This window comes from Dermochelys coriacea, chromosome 5 (genome assembly GCF_009764565.3).
Source record: "Dermochelys coriacea isolate rDerCor1 chromosome 5, rDerCor1.pri.v4, whole genome shotgun sequence".
NCBI lineage: Eukaryota > Metazoa > Chordata > Testudines > Dermochelyidae > Dermochelys > Dermochelys coriacea.
This window is the reverse complement of record NC_050072.1, coordinates 101,336,127-101,353,958: the sequence shown is the minus strand read 5'-3', so window position 1 is coordinate 101,353,958 and position 17,832 is coordinate 101,336,127. Positions and strand designations below refer to the sequence as shown.

General features: G+C 41.7%; 1 protein-coding gene across 5 annotated transcripts in view; it reads left to right on the top strand.

Annotated features, from left to right (window-relative positions):
• Positions 1-783: 783 nt before the first annotated feature.
• The window catches only part of PIP5K1B (phosphatidylinositol-4-phosphate 5-kinase type 1 beta), a 168,648-nt gene continuing 151,599 nt past the window's right edge, over positions 784-17,832 (top strand). For 2 of the 5 annotated variants that reach the window (XM_043515437.1, XM_043515438.1), the window contains exon 1: positions 1,172-1,453. The gene's annotated coding sequence lies outside the window, so the exon portion shown is untranslated. Of the gene's footprint in view, positions 1,040-1,135; positions 1,454-17,832 lie in introns of those variants that run through there. The other 3 variants (XM_038403537.2, XM_038403535.2, XM_038403536.2) reach the window with 3 other exon arrangements.

Genomic DNA, 17,832 nt, shown 5'->3' with positions numbered 1-17,832 from the left:
CTATAATGGTTTTGACACCAACATTAATTAATGTTGCACAAACACTAATTAATCCTCAATTCGTTGCATTACTAGCTCTAATGGGTGAACAGAGAGGTTAAATGGCTTCCCGAAAGCCATTAATATGAGTCATCGTCTCAGGGGTCATGAGTTCCTGGATTCCAGTCCCACTGTCAATCCACTAAAACCAGTAGTGCGCAAACTGGGGGGGTGTACCCCCTGGGGGGACATAAGAGCTTCTCTCGGGGGGGGGGGCATAAAGAAACTGGGATCCTGCGAGTCCTATGGGACCCGCTGCCATAATAGCAGGAGCGGAATAAAAATAGAGTGAGTATTACAGGGCAGGAGGAGAGCAGGATTAAAAAAAAAAAAAAACCAGTCCTGCCATGCCACAAGCAACATGAACAGCCCACCCGGCAACCGCTGCTCTCTGGCCACCCAATTCTGAAGGCAGTGCCATCACCACCAGCAGCGCAGCTGTAAGGGTGGCAATGGGGGGGAGGGAGCGCCACTAGAAGAGTTTCTGTACCACTGCGCTAGATCATACTGTAATATGAACAGACCACAAGGGCCTAACATATAGTAGATGAAATATCCCATTGCATTTTCAGTTATATTCGTTATTAATATTTGTACGACCGGACCCCCTAAGAGCCCTGTATTCGTGCTAGTGGCTGTACAAACACAGAAGGAAAAGACAGTTCCCTGCCCCCAGAGAGCTTACAATCTAAGCATCCGGTACGAGCCAAGAGCCTGGAGGAGGTGCCCTATTCTACACCGCCGCGTGATGCAGGGAGGAGAGCTTTGTGTTAAACACCTGCCCCGGGAGCCGTGCTCCTGGCGCTGTGAAGTCACGCACCTGCTGCGGGTATCTCCTGCCCCCAAACGTTCCTTCCTGCAAGGCCACGGGTGCGGGGACCTCGCGGAACCTCCCAGCCCCGGGCGCAGCTGCGGCCGTGCTGGCTGGCGCCTGGGAAGGGACACCCGGCCCCGCCTCGCGCAGCCAGGCAGCCCCGCTCCGCCTGAGGGCGGCCGAAGGGTAAGTGGGGAGGCGATGCCGCCCCGCCGCTCGGCGCCAGACGGGGGGAGGAGGAAGGGGAAGAGCCTGGGCTGCTGCTGGGCGGGGCCTCAGCCGGCGGCGCAGCCCCGTGTCTGGGAGGCGCGCGGAGCACCGGAGCTGGAAGGGAGGGAGGCCGGGCCGGGCCGGCTCGGCGCGTAACTTCACCCAGCCTGCCCGGAGCAGCAGCAGCAGCGGGAGGAGGAGGACGGCGGCGGCGGCGGCGGCGGCGGGGGGGGTCTTGCCGCCGGCGGGGGAAGCCCAGCTCGCAGAGAGAGAGGGCGGCAGAGCCGAGCCGGACGCTGCAGCCTGGGCGCGCTGGGCGCTCCGGCAGCCCCGGAACTCACCGCGGGGGGGTGCCACGGGGCTGGAGCGCGGAGTCCCCCGGGGCCAGAGGCAAGTGCGCGCGGCTCGCCCCCTGCGGACTGGCCTGGCTGCTCCCCCCGGGGCCGTGCGGGGCTGCGACAGCTGCTCCTTCAGGGACCCGGGCTCCTCCGCCGCCTCCCAGCGCCGGGTCCTGCCGGCTGCCCGCGGGGAGGGACTCGTAGGCAGCGGAGGCGGTGGCGCTGGGCAGCCCCCTGGCTCGGGGCGGGTGGCACCGGGAGAGCTGTACGGGCGCCGCAGCTCCGAGGGTCGGGCAGCAAGGGGCTGTCTGGGCACTGGGGGGGGCTGGCAGCCGGGGTGGAGAAGAGGGATGGTGGCTGTGGGAGGGGGCTGGGGTGGCTGCTGGTGGGGAAGGGGAAGGCGAAAGCGCGACAGTGGGGTTGCATGGGCCCCTGCATGTCGCCGGGGAGGCTCCGTCCTACTCCTTTCGTTGCTAGCGGTGGATCCGGATTGAACAGGTGGGGTGGTGGTGTAATGACATCAAATGCTGCAAAGCCTTAGTTTGCCCACCCCACGCCTTTCAAACGGATACCGAACCCTGCGCTGGCTAACCGGGGGAAGGGAGATGGAAAACGTACAAATTGTTCCCCTGTTTCAGTTGCAAAGACTGGTTTGTTTGTTTGACATCCTTGCAGGTGCAAAATCTGTCTCTGCTGTTGCCTTGTGGTTGACACGGTGGATTGTAATCTGGTTCTAGGAAGTTGTTTAGATGGTTAGCTACCTTGTTCTGGTTTCAGAGTAGCAGCCGTGTTAGTCTGTATTCGCAAAAAGAAAAGGAGTACTTGTGGCACCTTAGAGACTAACAAATTTATTTGAGCATAAGCTTTCGTGAGCTACAGCTCACTTCATCGGATGCATCCGATGAAGTGAGCTGTAGCTCACGAAAGCTTATGCTCAAATAAATTTGTTAGTCTCTAAGGTGCCACAAGTACTCCTTTTCCTTTTACCTTGCTCTGTGTCAGAGAGTAAAATCAATGCTCTGGAACAAGAATAATACCCCATTAACATTCTTACACAAGTTACAATTTGTACTACTACTTCCAACGAAACAAGTACACAAACCCCTTCATGTTGAGGCCCTGGGTGCCTCATAGATACTATAGTGCTGCGAGGTCATTGTAAACCTCAAGGTGTATAAAAGGATTTGTGTTTTCCAGAGTTTTGCCTCCTGGTATTTGAAACGTGCTAACATGGAGAGAGCAACAATTTGACTCTTTACTTCAGTTTTGAGATCACCGCAGAAAATTATCCTTCCTAATCTGAAACTTTGCTGTTGCAGTCTGGTAAAAGGACAAAAGTCTTCCTTAAAATGTAACACTATATAGAAGATTGTTTAATAGAGATTTTCTATGTAAACCAATCTAGGTAGGAGAATCACAAGTGAGGTAATAATGATTTATTTTTGCTTAATATAAATCTGAAATAATTTCAGTAAGTGTGCTGAGAAAATACTCTAGTGAACAAGAGAATGTATACTAATAATATACTCGCACCTTAATTAATGCATGCATAAATTATAAGGTTGGTAGCCTGATGATAATTGCAGTAAGATTTGATATATGCATGGAGGTCTGTTCCTAAAATATTATGTCCTCTTTGAAAAGAATGCCACAAGATACAGTCTAATCTCATATATTTCAGAAGGTTACAAACTTCCTATAAGTCTGTAAAATTTTTTTGTTAAATTTCAGGGGTTGGTGACATCAAGGCTTTCTCATGAATTAGGTCCTAATTCTTCAGATTTAACTTCAACTGTAGTACTTAGAGGCACCTTAGAGACTAACAAATTTATTTGAGCATAAGAATCCGATGAAGTGAGCTGTAGCTCATGAAAGCTTAGGCTCAAATAAATTTGTTAGTCTCTAAGGTGCCACAAGTCCTCCTTTTCTTTTTGCGAATACAGACTAACACGGCTGCTACTCTGAAACTTAACTTAAACTGAAATTCAGTGAGACTACGCATATGCATATATCTTTATAGGATAGGGGTTATGGTGTGAATCTGTGTTGATTGGTTATTTGAGTGTTTGGAAGAGTTGAGAAGGACCCAGACAATTGTGGTAGATGGATTTAAGTCTTTAAATTTGCTGAATAACGTCTTGAAACGGGAAACTGTCTCATAAATATAGCAGCCTATCTTGGAGTATCACAGGGTGGTTTACCTAAAACAGCAATGCTTCCTGGAACCAGCTGATGCACTGTTTAGGTAGTCAATATCAAAGTGGAGTATGCTTAGGGAGTTTTTTCCTCTTCACCATATGAAAAACAAACCTATGTGTATTTGCTCTGCTTATCACTGCTTCAGAAAATCTATAAATATGTCACATTAGGTCTCCTAAAGAAAATGTCAGTAGCAGTTGGCTCACGTCATTTTTAAAAGGATGTTGCTTGAGGTGAAGAAACCTAGTTCTCCTTTTCAGAAACGAAACAACAACACAAACTAAACACTATATGTTTCTGTAAATATTTTATGCTGGTCTTCAGTAATGCAGGAAGGACTCAATTCAAAGCAGAATTTCAGGGTTTTTTTCTCTTAAACTTAATTTAAAGAACATTGGCAGTTGAGAGAATTTGAGTTTAACATAATGGTAAAAGAATTCTGAATAAATATATTTCTTTAAGAACTTTAGTTTGTGACCTAGACAGAAATTTTCAGAGCACAAAATACATGTGCTGTTGACTTGGTAGCCATAATGGCTGCTCTGGCATTTTCAGCACTTTTCAAACATTTTTCCTCAATACGTTCAATTTTCATGGGGTTTTTTTTTTCTCTACATATCTTTGTCATGGGCACCTGAAAAATACAATTCAGGAAGAACTGTATACAGCTAATGAAAAAGGTCTGAATAGAGAAACATTGTTTTCCAAGTCTGCTTTTAGAATTAAAATCCCCAGAAAAAGCTCATACATGGCAAGTAGTTACAAAGCATAAAGCATTAAGGAACATTTTTCTTTAATTTTGATTCCTATCCCTACCATCCCACATTTTTCTCCCATGCCCCCTCATTAGGTAAGTGCAGAATACAGTGGAGAATCAATATGTTTGGGAAATGATCCTTCATCTGTTGAAGCCAATGGGATTTTTGCCATTGGTTTCTTGTTGATGCAGGATTATGTCTGTGACTTTGTTATAGCAAAGCATTTAAGTCTGTGCTTAAGTCTCATTGAAGTAAATGGGACTTAAGAGAGGCTCGTTCACCTGCGCATCTACCAATGTGATATATGCCATCATGTGCCAGCAATGCCTCTCTGCCATGTACATTGGCCAAACTGGACAGTCTCTACGTAAAAGAATGAATGGACACAAATCAGACGTCAAGAATTATAACATTCAAAAACCAGTTGGAGAACACTTCAATCTCTCTGGTCACTCGATCACAGATCTTAGAGTGGCTATACTTCAACAAAAAAGCTTCAAAAACAGACTCCAATGAGAGACTGCTGAATTGGAATTAATTTGCAAACTGGATACAATTAACTTAGGCTTGAATAGAGACTGGGAATGGATGAGTCATTACACAAAGTAAAACTATTTCCCCATGGTATTTCTCCCTCCCACCCCACCCCCCACTGTTCCTCTGATATTCTTGTTAACTGCTGGAATTAGCCTACCTTGCTTGTCACCATGAAAGGTTTTCCTCCTTTCCCCCCCCTGCTGCTGGTGATGGCTTATCTTAAGTGATCACTCTCCTTACAGTGTGTATGATAAACCCATTGTTTCATGTTCTCTGTGTGTGTGTATATAAATCTCTCCTCTGTTTTTTCCACCAAATGCATCCGATGAAGTGAGCTGTAGCTCACGAAAGCTTATGCTCTAATAAATTTGTTAGTCTCTAAGGTGCCACCAGTACTCCTTTTCTTAAAATTGTGTAAAATGTATGAATTATGTTTTTCTCGTGTTTAAAAGTATCTTTTTGGTTGTTTGTTTAGAGTTTGTTTATATACTTCTAATAGCTTATTATCTCATGCAGCTCCATTACACTAATATCCACTCTCTGATTATGCATCATACCAAAAGCAATGGATGTTAAGTCTCTTGGCACTTCTCAAAGAATTCAGGGAAGAACCTGGTGTGTTCAGCAACATTCCTTCTTTTAGTGCTTGATCAGCTCCTTTGGGGCACTGACTCCTTCAACTTCTTTTTGTTTCAGTGGGAGATAGGAGTGCTGCACAGCTCCCACAAAGTGCTAAGCATGTTGCAGGATTGGGAGCTGCTACTGAGTGCATAATAGCTGTTTTATTTGCCTACTGCAGTCACTGTACTACCAGTGTTTAACTTATGACTTCGTAAAGTGCTTTAAGATATTTTGATTACAGAAGGAGCTGTGTAAGCCTTTGTTACCCTTAGTGGCTAGTTGGTACCAAAGTTTAAACATATGTAGGCCAAAGAAGCTAAAGTTTAACTTAAAAATATTCAGTAACAGCATTTAGAAATATAGAAATAAGTAGTTAAGGGGAGATGGATGTATATTCAAATACAACAAATACAGTTTCAACAATCACTTGCATAAATCTGCACTTATGAAATATTGTATTGTATGTTCCAAAACCAACTTTAACTCTGCCTTCAATATTTGCCCACCACCAACCTATGAAACAGAGAAAATCTTTTATACCTATTCACACTGGGTTATAGACATTTTGAACATGAGCTGCATAGCTTCTCAAATCACCACTGTGTAGCCCATAGACTTGCTCACAGGCTGTCTTCTATTATATCTGCTCATTTTGGGCTGGGGTACTAACACTTCGATTCTTACCCTCCATATACAGACTTGGCCCTTTTCCCCCATTCCAGCTTCTGTCTGTGGTCAAGAGACTCATCTCATCTTCTTCATATACTTTACGATCCAGAAACAGTGGCTTTCCCCCATTCCCTTTGAGGCAGAAAGCTTGAACTACCCCATCTGCCCTCCCGATATGAACTGGAAATTCCATTCTACCTTCCCTATTCATCCTTCCAAATGTGAGTCAAAAAACATACCATCCTCCTGCAGGCCGCACATTTCCCAGTCCGCTTTACATGTATGCCACAGACGGTCAGACTGCAGTGTAATTTATTCATCAAACCAAGCTAGTGGTGTTAATTTTATACTAAGGAGGGGGAGAGCAGCCAACATATGTGCTGAGAGTATTGTTTTAATTTGCAGTAAATGATGTGGGAAAATGGTAAAGTTGGAATCGTAAGTATTCCTCTTTGTCCCCTATTACTCGCCCACCATCATCAGAGATACTTTTTTTAAAATGTGTAGTGAGAGATTTTTCCATACAAGCCCCTCCCCCCCAAAAAACCTGCATCACAAGAACATTACATCTGCAAAGTTAAGTACTCAAGAAATGTCAGAGTAGGAGTTATCAGCACACCCTTAACTCTGCCCTATTGTGTATATACACTTTGTTATATCTTATATTACAGAATCATAGACCATATTTTCTGTGGGACACCTTCCTTACTCAGTGTATGGGATGTATGGTTCTCAATGAATGTTGCGGCTTTCTTTTTATTTTGAAACAAATCTCTGGGGCGGGATTGTATTCACAATTCTACTGAGAACCTCATGCCAGTTTCCCTTCAAGCTGGTTTAGCCCCAGTACTTTCTGTCACTCCCTATATTTCTCATACCAGAGAGCCACTCAGGTTTTTTTTCTTTTGCTGAGTTGGGTTTAATGAGAAATCTCTTGCTACTGGAATGAGTCCACAAAATGCCACACTGTCCTAACATTTGACACTTTGTTATTCTTGTGTACACACCCCCATTATGATTAGATACAAGAGTTGTTAGTAACTTTGCTTAACTACAAGCTTCCCCCCTCCACCCCAATGTAGCTAACACACTAGTTTTCAAAAACAGAGAGATTTCTTTTTAGAAAGTTTGAAGGGGCAGGAATAACTTATCAGGGACCCAAAGAAAATTTGGACAGTCATCAGTTTTAATTGGGGTAACTTTTAAAAGTAATGTTACAGAGAACAGGAAAAAAATAATTTTCCTTCAAAGTAAATCTGGCCATTTTCATGCCAAACCAGTTTTCCTAGCCAAAGCTGCAAGGAGGCTAAAAATTTGTCTCAAAATTCTGCTTTTTTTTTTTTTAGGGTCTGATCCAAACCCTGTTGAAGCCAACGAGAGTCTTTCCATTGAAATAAAAGTGCTTTGGATCAGGCCCTTAAGGTAGTAACTTTCTAGCTGTGAAAGGTGCTATAGCTATTAATTTATTTATGCATAGTCAAACCTTCTGATTTTAATTTGTATAACCAGCCAAAGTTTTTTGTCTCTCTTGTCAAGATTTTCCATTTCCAAGAGTGAATAAAAAGAGAAAAGTTTATCCAATGTCAGTGTAGAATAAAATTTGTTAGCACTTAAAGTAAGGCCTGCTGATGTTTCCTCTAATACATGATAATATGCATATCCTTTAGTGTAAGTGCTGTCAAAGATTTGGCATAAAAACAATGAAGTTGTACAGTAGCCATATAAACAAATGGTTTAATAGCATTAGAGCTCCTGAAAGAACATCAAAACCATCTTAAGTGGACATAAGCCAATAATAGCGAGCTTTATTTTTGATAGTTGCCTAGTTAGATTTTAAATAACATAAACATTTTAAAAAGCACATTTCAATAGTAACAGTTCAATATAGGTCTTAATAATAATCCATATTGACAAACAAATCTCTAAAAATCAAAGGTATGGGTAAAATTTTCAGAAAGCACCTAAGTTCCATGGGACTTGGGGTACTTTTTTTAAAAGCATCTCTATCTTAATATTCCCTAACTCCAAGATGAGGATTAATCTGAACAAACAAATCTCCATCTCTGTAAAGCAACTTTCTTGTCAGCAAGTACACATCATAGGTCACAATTTCAAAAAGAGATAGAATACAGGAATTGTGCAAAAGGTGGGTGCACTCATTTTATAAGTTTAAAATTCTTCATTTGCATGTACTGTTCATTACCTGCATGTGCAAATTCTTGTATTTGTGTGCACCAGCTTGTTTGCATAAGTGGTTATTTGGTACGTATGCACAAATGCGGTTTCATTTGTGTAAATATAAGAATTTTGCACAGTTCACCTATTACATAGAGTTTTGAAAATGGACTGTGGCTGATTGCTTTGCCTTTTGCCAGATGACTAATCGGGGGTGGATGGATGGAAGGAATGCAACTTCTCACCCCCAGGGACAGGCTGCAATGCAGTCCTTGGGTAGCTGATCTCAGCCTCTGGATCAGAATAAAGATGGCTGCCCTTCTACACTCACCATATGGTAGTTCACAGTCTGTGGATCCACCTTGGTGCAAGCTGATTAGAATCTCTGCTTCTTCTGCCTATGGTCCCTTCTGTGCCAGCCTATTTAGGGGTGGGATGGGATCTGCTCTGTGATTTGCGGGCAGGAGTGAAGGTTCTCTTATGCAGCCACTCAGCCTGTAAAACCTTCCCCCTCCCCCCCTCCCCCATGCTTTATTTATGTGCTTCTGAGAGTCTTTCTCACTCTCACCTGTGGTAAACTGGGTTTCAAGTAGTTGAAATTTACTTAGGCTCTGATCTTGCAAAGACATATGCATGTGGTTAGCTTTACATATGTAAGCAATCCTATTGAAGTCAAACTCTTGTATGTAAATCTTTGCAGGATCTGGACCTCATTCCCCCAATTCTTAAGACTCATGCATGTGCTTAACTTTATGCACTGTGAATAGTCCCACAGAAGTCAACGCAGCTACTCAGCGCATAAAGATAAAGCATGTATCTCTGCAGGACTGGGGCTTTATTAGTTTATTGCTTATTAAGTGCATACTAATCCAGATTTTACTTACACAGACAATTTTACAAAAAGAAATCTCCAGACTGTTTGTTTGTTTTGTTTTGTTTTTCTCCCTGACAAAAGATCTAGAGCGGGGGGGAAAAAAGGTCAGTCCAACAAAATTTAATCAGTTTATTCAAAACAGAAAGAAAAGAACTATTCCAGAAGATGTTTTGGCTATGAAACAGGAAATCTTTTCATGCAAGACCTCGGATTCTGATTTTGTTTTGTTTTTAATAGAAACATGATAATGCAACAAATTGTTTTATGAATAAGGGTATGTGTGTTTTATCTGTTGCCAGATTTTATTGACTATTTTTAGTTTTATTGCACTGGGAAACTGAATCCAACAATCCCTTTAATGGTGAAAAAGAAAATCACAAAGATTTTAGTGGGTATTTCTCAGGAGCCATGGAAAACCAGACTTGGATTTTGTTTCATGCTTCAGGGTTCAAGCTAGTTTGGCTATTGGAGACCAGGATGGGACCTAATGAGGGATGCGGATTATCCCACATCTGCTTACTACAAGGTTCTTGCAGCTTTCACTGAATCATCTGGTGCTGGCCACTGTCGGAGACAGGGGATACTGGACTAGATGAACTATGGGTCTGATCCAGTTTGACAATTCCTATAGCTTGTAAATTTCTAAACCTACAGTAGAAAACTAGAGAGAGATCACTGTGTTGAACAGGTGCCTTGAAATATGCTCTTTCATTTTTCTTTTGGGATTGAAGTACAAATAGCGGAATAAAAAACAAAGGAAAAAATACTACAAGTTTTTTTTAAGACTGAAGTTTTGTATAGTTTTAAAGAAAATGTAGATTTTGGACTTGAATATAATTTAGTTTTAGATGATGCCATAAATTTAGCAGAAACTTCATCAATATTACATATTCAGACACAAGGCAACATTATTTTAGTGCTTTTAGGGCTATAATAAAAAAGCAGTTATAGTTCCACATAACTCAGAGGGATATTTTTAATAGAATCCAAGCATTACATTTTATTCATGTTGCTTGTGTAGATGTACATGTAAAAATTTTTTTTTAATTTTCCTTCCTTTTCTTTTTGCTTAAGATTTGGCTTTCCCACGCTGGAAATCAAAAGACCAATAGCTCAGAGCTATAAATAATTAGGTTGAGATAGCTCTTGTAACTTTTACAGAACTGAAATGCCTTGTGAAGGTTGCGTTTGCATTCAGAACTCATATTCTTTAGTTTTCTATTTAAACCAAGCAACATGAGGAGCTCTTCTATTGTTAGCCAAAAAGGATTTAATGAAGTACTGGTTATTCTTTTGGTATGTTGTCTTCTTTGTTGTGCACTGTAGTTAATTCATAGGGTTTTGGAAACAAGCATGGACAAATAGTAATTGTTTTGACCTGTCCATGGAGAAATACTGTCCAGTCTATTTAGTGTCTGATGTACTTTTAAGGTGCTCACATGCTGCACTGCAGGGAATCCTACAAGTGCCTAGCTACGTTGATATTTGGTAAAATTTTGTGATGATGTGCATGTGTTCATAGTTTATAAGGCCTCTTCTTCTTTTGGTCAGTGAAACACCTGGGAATAAAGTGTCTTTAATAAAACATACTGTACAAATTCATGCTCACAGAGGGTTTCATGGTTATCATTTTGCCCACCATGAGTTATCAAAGCTTCATGGTGAAAGTAGGGATAGAGCTCAGACTCTCGTGCTGCAGAAACACAGGTGCTACCATTTGAATTCAAGTAAAAGCTTCATTAGCTGTTAGCAGCTGAACTTGTCAAATAATATTTATAGAATAATCAATTTACAATAACAATCCAAACTACTTATAGAATAATCAATTTGATTAACTTAGTATTTTTCAAATAAAATTCATTTATACTGTTTCCATTGTTTTTTCAGCTCTAGCTTTTCTAGCTCTCTCGCCCTTTATAGAGGGCATTTTATATATGCACACGGGAAAGACTGGTACATTTTCCTTTCTGTATGGTGGATAGTTAAGCTTGTAGCTCTGAGAAGGGAAGTCCTTATCTTAGCTACAGGCTTGGTAGTGTATATGAATAAGACATTCTAAACCACACCAATGATCTGAGATGTGATTGGGGAATGACATCTATTATAGAAAGAGAGATGATTCCTAGACTCTCCTGACAAAGATCTGTGGGTACTAGATTATGTTGGGTATCTTTCAAATCTGAATTCTGTCACAGTAAGTTTGGAACTGAGCACATCTTACACGTTCCCTAAGGCTTTCAGTTGATTTGGAAAAGCCTAACATTTCAATGTACTAAGCTTTCTTCTGCTCCATATGTTTTAACTGACACCAGGCTATAACAGCTCCTTAGTGCTGAAAACATATGCACCATGTAGATCTTTGGATGGGTGTACCAATCATGCTCCTGTTCACTACCAAGACCCTGTATATCCCTGCTTCCCCAGCAGTGAAGAGGAGTGGTGTAAGAGCCCCTATATCAGTTCTATATCACAGGAGTCGCCATGACTGCATGGTAATCTTCTATGGGCTTGTTAAGATGGGTTTAGGGCCACAGTGTGGCTGCAATGAACCACAAGGCAGCCATGTTTTGCTGGAGAATCTGACCCCTTATCTTTGTTGCTAGCATTTCTGTTCCTGTGAACTGAGGTTTGTTTTTGTTTTTTTTTTTAACATCAGCCTCACCTTTCTGAGCACTTAATCATTTGCTAGTAAACAGATGTGAATGTCTGCATAATTATCATTAACTGTCCATCCCCTTTAGCAAAAGTCTGTGGAATCCTTCCCATCTCCTCCAACTTACAAGTTAGTTACAAAGAGTCCATGTAATTCAGCATTGCTTTTTACATCTTGTATCACTTCAATCATAGTCTAAAAAAAAAAAAAAAAGTTACAAAGAATACGGTAACCCATAATGCTAGAATGCAGAATCCTAAAACTGAGGTGGCTTTTTTTTTTTTTTTGGCCCCATCAATCAGTGGGGAGGTTTCCTTTGCTTCCTTTTTCAGTTCTTCTAATGTAGCAATTTTTTCTCTTGGTTACATATACAATTTGAGGGGAAGAGGAGTTCAGACAGTCTTGTCAACAGTATCAATAAGATGGGCATCACTCTTCAAGTAAACGTCAGTTGTGCTCTAGTGCTCAGGGAAAATGTACTGCATGGAAGAGCTAATGGAGAAGGGAGGTGGTTGTATACTGTACCAGCATCCCACTAGGTAAGTGATAGCAACAGGTTTATATACATTGTTACTCCTGGGGGAATTCTGCACCAAAAAATTACATTTTGACAAATTAAATATGCAGAATTTTTAATCAGTCCAGTTTCGATTATTTTGGTAATTTATTTCAAAATACCTGTCAACAAGTATGTCATCAATACAGACAACAGCAAAAAAGATTCCTTCAGGACTAGAGAATTAAAGAAACCCCTACAACAATATCTAAACAAATACTTTGCCTCGGTCTTTAATGAGGAGCTTAGGGATAATGGTAGGACGACAAATGGGAAGGAGGATATGGAGGTAGACGTTACCACATCTGAGGCAGAAGCCAAACTTGAACAGCTTAATGGGACTAAATCGGGGGGCCCAGATAATCGTTATCCAAGAATATTAAAGGAACTGGTACATGAAATTGCAAGCCCATTAGCAAAAATTTTTAATGAATCTGTAAACTCAGGGATTGTACTGTATGACTGGAGAATTGCTAACATAGTTCCTATTTTTAAGAAGGGGGGGGAAAAAGTGAGCCAGGTAACAACAGGCCTGTTAGTTTGACATCTGTAGTATGCAAGGTCTTGGAAAATATTTTGAAGGAGAAAGTAGTTAAGGACATTGAGGTCAATGGTAATTGGACAAAATACAACATGGTTTTACAAAAGGTAGATCATGTCAAACCAACCTGATCTCCTTCTTTGAGAAGGTAACAGATTTTTTTAGACAAAGGAAACACAGTGGATCTAATTTACCTCAATTTCAGTAAGGCATTTGATATGATTCCACTTGGGGAATTATTAGCTAAATTGGAAAAGATGGGGAGCAATATGAAAATTAAAGGGGAGACTACAACGGGTCACACTGAAAGGTGAACTGTCAGGCTGGAAAGAGGTTACTAGTGGAGTTTCTCAGGGATCAGTTTTGGGACCAGTCTTATTTAATCTTTTTATTACTGACCTTAGCACAAAAAGTGGGAATGTGCTAATAAAGTTTGCGGATGACACGAAGCTAGGAGGTATTGCCAATACAGAGAAGGACCAGGATGTCATACAGGAAGATCTGGATGACCTTGTAAACTGGAGTAATAGTAATAGGATGAAATTTAATAGTGAAAAGTGCAAGGTCATGCATTTAGGGATTAATAACAAGAATTTTAGTTACAAACTGGGGACGCATCAATTAGAAGTAACAGAGGAGGAGAAGGACCTTGGAGTATTGGTTGATCACAGGATGACTATGAGCCGCCAATGTGATATGGCTGTGAAAAAAGCCAATGCAGTCTTGGGATGCATCGGGCGAGGTATTTCCAGTAGAGATAAGGAGATGTTAGTACCGTTATACAAGGCACTGGTGAGACCTCATCTGGAATATTGTGTGCAGTTCTGGCCTCCCATGTTTAAGAAGGATGAATTCAAACTGGAACAGGTACAGAGAAGGGCTACTAGGATGATCCGAGGAATGGAAAACCTGTCTTGTGAGAGGAGACTCAAAGGGCTTGGCTTATTTAGCCTAACCAAATGAAGGCTGAGGGGAGATATGATTGCTCTCTATAAATATATCAGAGGGATAAATACCACGGAAGGAGAAGAATTATTTAAGCTCAGTACCAATGTGGACACAAGAACAAATGGATATAAACTGGCCATCAGGAAGTTTAGACTTGAAATTAGATGAAGGTTTTAACCATCAGAGGAGTGAAGTTCTGGAACAGCCTTCCAAGGGAAGGAGTTGGGGCAAAAGGCATATCTGGCTTCAAGACTAAGCTTGATAAGTTGATGGAAGGGATGATATGATGGGATAGCCTAATTTTGACAATTAATTGATCTTCAAGTATTAGCGACAGATATGCCCAATGGCCTGTGATGGGTGTTAGATGGGGTGGGATCTGAGTTACTACAGAGAATTCTTTCCCGGGTGTCTGGCTGGTGAATCTTGCCCACATGCTCAGGGTTTAGCTGATCGCCATATTTGGGGTCGGGAAGGAATTTTCCTCCAGGGCAGATTGGCAGAGGCCCTGGTTCTTTTTTGTTTGTTTTTTGCCTTCCTCTGCAGCGTGGGGCACGGGTCACTTGCTGGAGGATTCTCTGCACCCTGAAGTCTTTAAACCACGATTTGAGGACTTCAGTAGCTCAAACTTAGGTGAGAGGTTCATTGCAGGAGTGGGTGGGTGAGATTCTATGGCCCGCGTTGTGCAGGAAGTCAGACTAGAGGATCATAATGGTCCCTTCTGACCTTAAAGTCTATGATTCTATGAACAACCCAGTTCCAGGAGGGGGCTGTGTGGGGCCCCTAGAGCCCAGACACCCCCCACCCTCCCACAGAGCCCAGCTGCAGAGCAGCCCCCAGCCCAGACACCAGCACCCCCAGAGCCTTTACTCCCCCCAACTTCTTTACTGTCCCACTGGGGGACATGGTGTGGTGTGGCCCTGCCCTTCCTTACTCTTTGCCAGACTGGGCTGGGTCTCCTGGGCCTTTCCCATCCCTGGGAGGATGAGGATCAAGGAGCGTGCAGCCTCCAGCTCTGCCAGACTGGGGGCTCTGCTCACTGTGATCCGGGCTTTGCAGAGTCCAGCAGCCCCTGGTGGCAGCCAGATATTCTGCAGGGGAAACAGGGAATTCTGCAAAATTCTGCATTGGCACAGAATTCCCCCAGGAGTAATCTGTACGTGATATTTCACCAAAGGGAAAATGACAGTACAAAACCTATAATTTGCTTAGGTGCATGTCTCTCTAATATATAAAATTAATCTAAGCATGGGGGCCGATGCAGACTTCACATAATTTAAGCCCCTTACTCTCCCTACTTGAAGGAACTTTGCAGAAGAGTGTTCATCCCTATTTATTGCAGGTGGGGTCTGAGTGTCAGTCCCAAAATGGCCAGCTGAAGCAGCTGACTCTGGATCCATGCTTTCGTTGATCCAGTGTGTCAAACTCCCTGAGTTGGTGGGTAGAGGCGAAGGGAGCAGAAGGAATGTGACCACTTCAGTTACTTAGGGTGAGCAGGTAGTGGGCTGCATTTGTGGGAATGAGGGGATTGATTTTATCTCTAAGAATAAGGAAAGATATATTACAGCCAGAGATCGATTTACACTAATACTGCCTTAACTTTCGTGCTTTGTGATTTTTTTTTATCAAAATACTCATATACTCAGGCCCAGATTCTCTCTGAAGGTGAAACTCCTTTTGGCCTGGAACCTAAGGCTGGTTTAGGGAGCCTTTTGTCAGTGTGGCCACCACTGATAACGATGGTGGAAATCTGAGCCCTACTGCTGGTGTTCTAATCAGCATGTTATCTAGCCCTGCTCTGCAACTACACTGTCAAGTAGTTAAAATGCTGGTGGCTGCTGGCAGCCTGTCTGCAGCATTTCTTCTGTTGTAGTTACCACTAGTGGAGCTGCACCAGTGATAATGCTGTCGTGGAAAATAGGAAGAAAAATGCTAATGGAGAAGAGGCTGGGGATGCAGAAGTTGTGGACTTTTTTAACCGTTCCTATATTTTTGAGTTTAGGCAAGTTGTTTAGGCCCTGATCTTCCAGCACTGAAATGAATGGGCATGAGATCAGAGCCCTAGCTTCAGGACTGGTTGTTTCTATGTTAAATGAGGATAATAATGGCAGCCCGCTTTTTGTAAAATTTGTTAAGATCTTAACAAGAGAAGCCTGGTATACCTAGTGAATACATTTGTATGTTTTACAGTCATTGCTGTTGTTCAAATATAATTTTCTACTGTCAGAGTACTACTTACTTAGTTTGGTGTAGTAAGCCTTGCAGTACGCGCACAGCCTTGCAGATTTCATCCTTTGTGTTTGTCTACTGTGTTTAATAATATGAATTATATTCTGTCTGAAGCAATAGCAGTTAAAGAGCATTGACATAGTGTTTTCTTTTAAGGTATTTAGAGGAAACTGTAATTAAAGCCGAGCATACTTTGTGTTATTGTGTGCATAAATCTAAGTTGGTGATTGCTTATTTTCATTATTTTAGTGAATAAAATAGATTTCCAGTACCATATTCTTGCATTGCACTTATTTAATGTCTTTTGAAAGAGAAATGCATTATAGCAAGTGTTTTCAAGACTAATTACTAGAAAACTCATGTAGTTTATTCTGATGATATACAGTAGTAATTACAATGAAATACTCTAAAACTTTTATATCACTTGAGGCCAAATTCTGCAACCATTACATAGGCTCTTTATTTTGTTTTGGTAAGTAACAGTTGGGGCTCCAATCTTAAGCACATGTGTATCTATATGCACTGTTTCAGAGTAGCAGCTGTGTTAGTCAGTATCCGCAAAAAGAAAAGGAGGACTTGTGGCACCTTAGAGACTAACAAATTTATTAGTCTAAACTAGTCTAAACTAACAGCTCATGAAAGCTTATGCTCTAATACATTGGTTAGTCTCTAAGGTGCCACAAGTCCTCCTTTTCTTTTTATATGCACTGTGGGCCTGATTCTCTGCTCACCTAACTCTAACACTAATGGAATTTTGCCAAGAGGGAATCTGGCTCTGTGAGTAGCTCCCTTGAAATCAATGGAACTACTCAAGCTAGGTAAAGTTGCACACATGCATAAGACTTTTAAGGATTAGGGCCCTGTTTTTGTTTTTGGTGGGGTTTTTTTAATACTGGAGGTGGACCCGAGACAAAGTACATACAGATCTTAAATTATGAGAAGCTTAGAGTTTTCAGACCAAGGTTTGTTGTGAGTCTACTTTGCTTTTACTAGTCATGTGTGATATATGAATAACTTACTCTTATGCAGCAAGTAGTTGCTACATACTATCTGAAATTGTCTCCCAAATTTCTGATCTTTTGTGCATTTGCCTATTTTCCTAAATATACTGCTATTGCTACCACTAGTGCAGAGCTACTGGTGGTCGCAATTGTTGGAACTCTGGTGTAGATTGGCCTCTGGCATTTTAACCACCTGATCCTGCAGTCCTCATGAACACAAAGTGTTAGTTGACTTCTCTGGAAGTTAAGAATGTGTAAGGACTGTAGCATGAGGGCCTTTATAATGTAAACTGCTCTTTTATAACAGGGTGACTTTTGCAGAACAGGTTTCAGAGTAGCAGCCGTGTTAGTCTGTATTCGCAAAAAGAAAAGGAGGACTTGTGGCACCTTAGAGACTAACAAATTTATTTGAGCATTAGCTTTCATGAGCTACAGCTCACTTCATCGGATACATCCGATGAAGTGAGCTGTAGCTCACAAAAGCTTATGCTCAAATAAATTTGTTAGTCTCTAAGGTGCCACAAGTACTCCTTTTCTTTTTGCAGAAAAGGATTAGGTTTGTTTTTATTGTATTTCCAAATATTGGTACAATAAAAGACAGATACATTCCTTTCCAAGGTCTCAAGGGATTGAAGCTCATAAAGACTGAGTCGCAAACAAAAGATGCCTT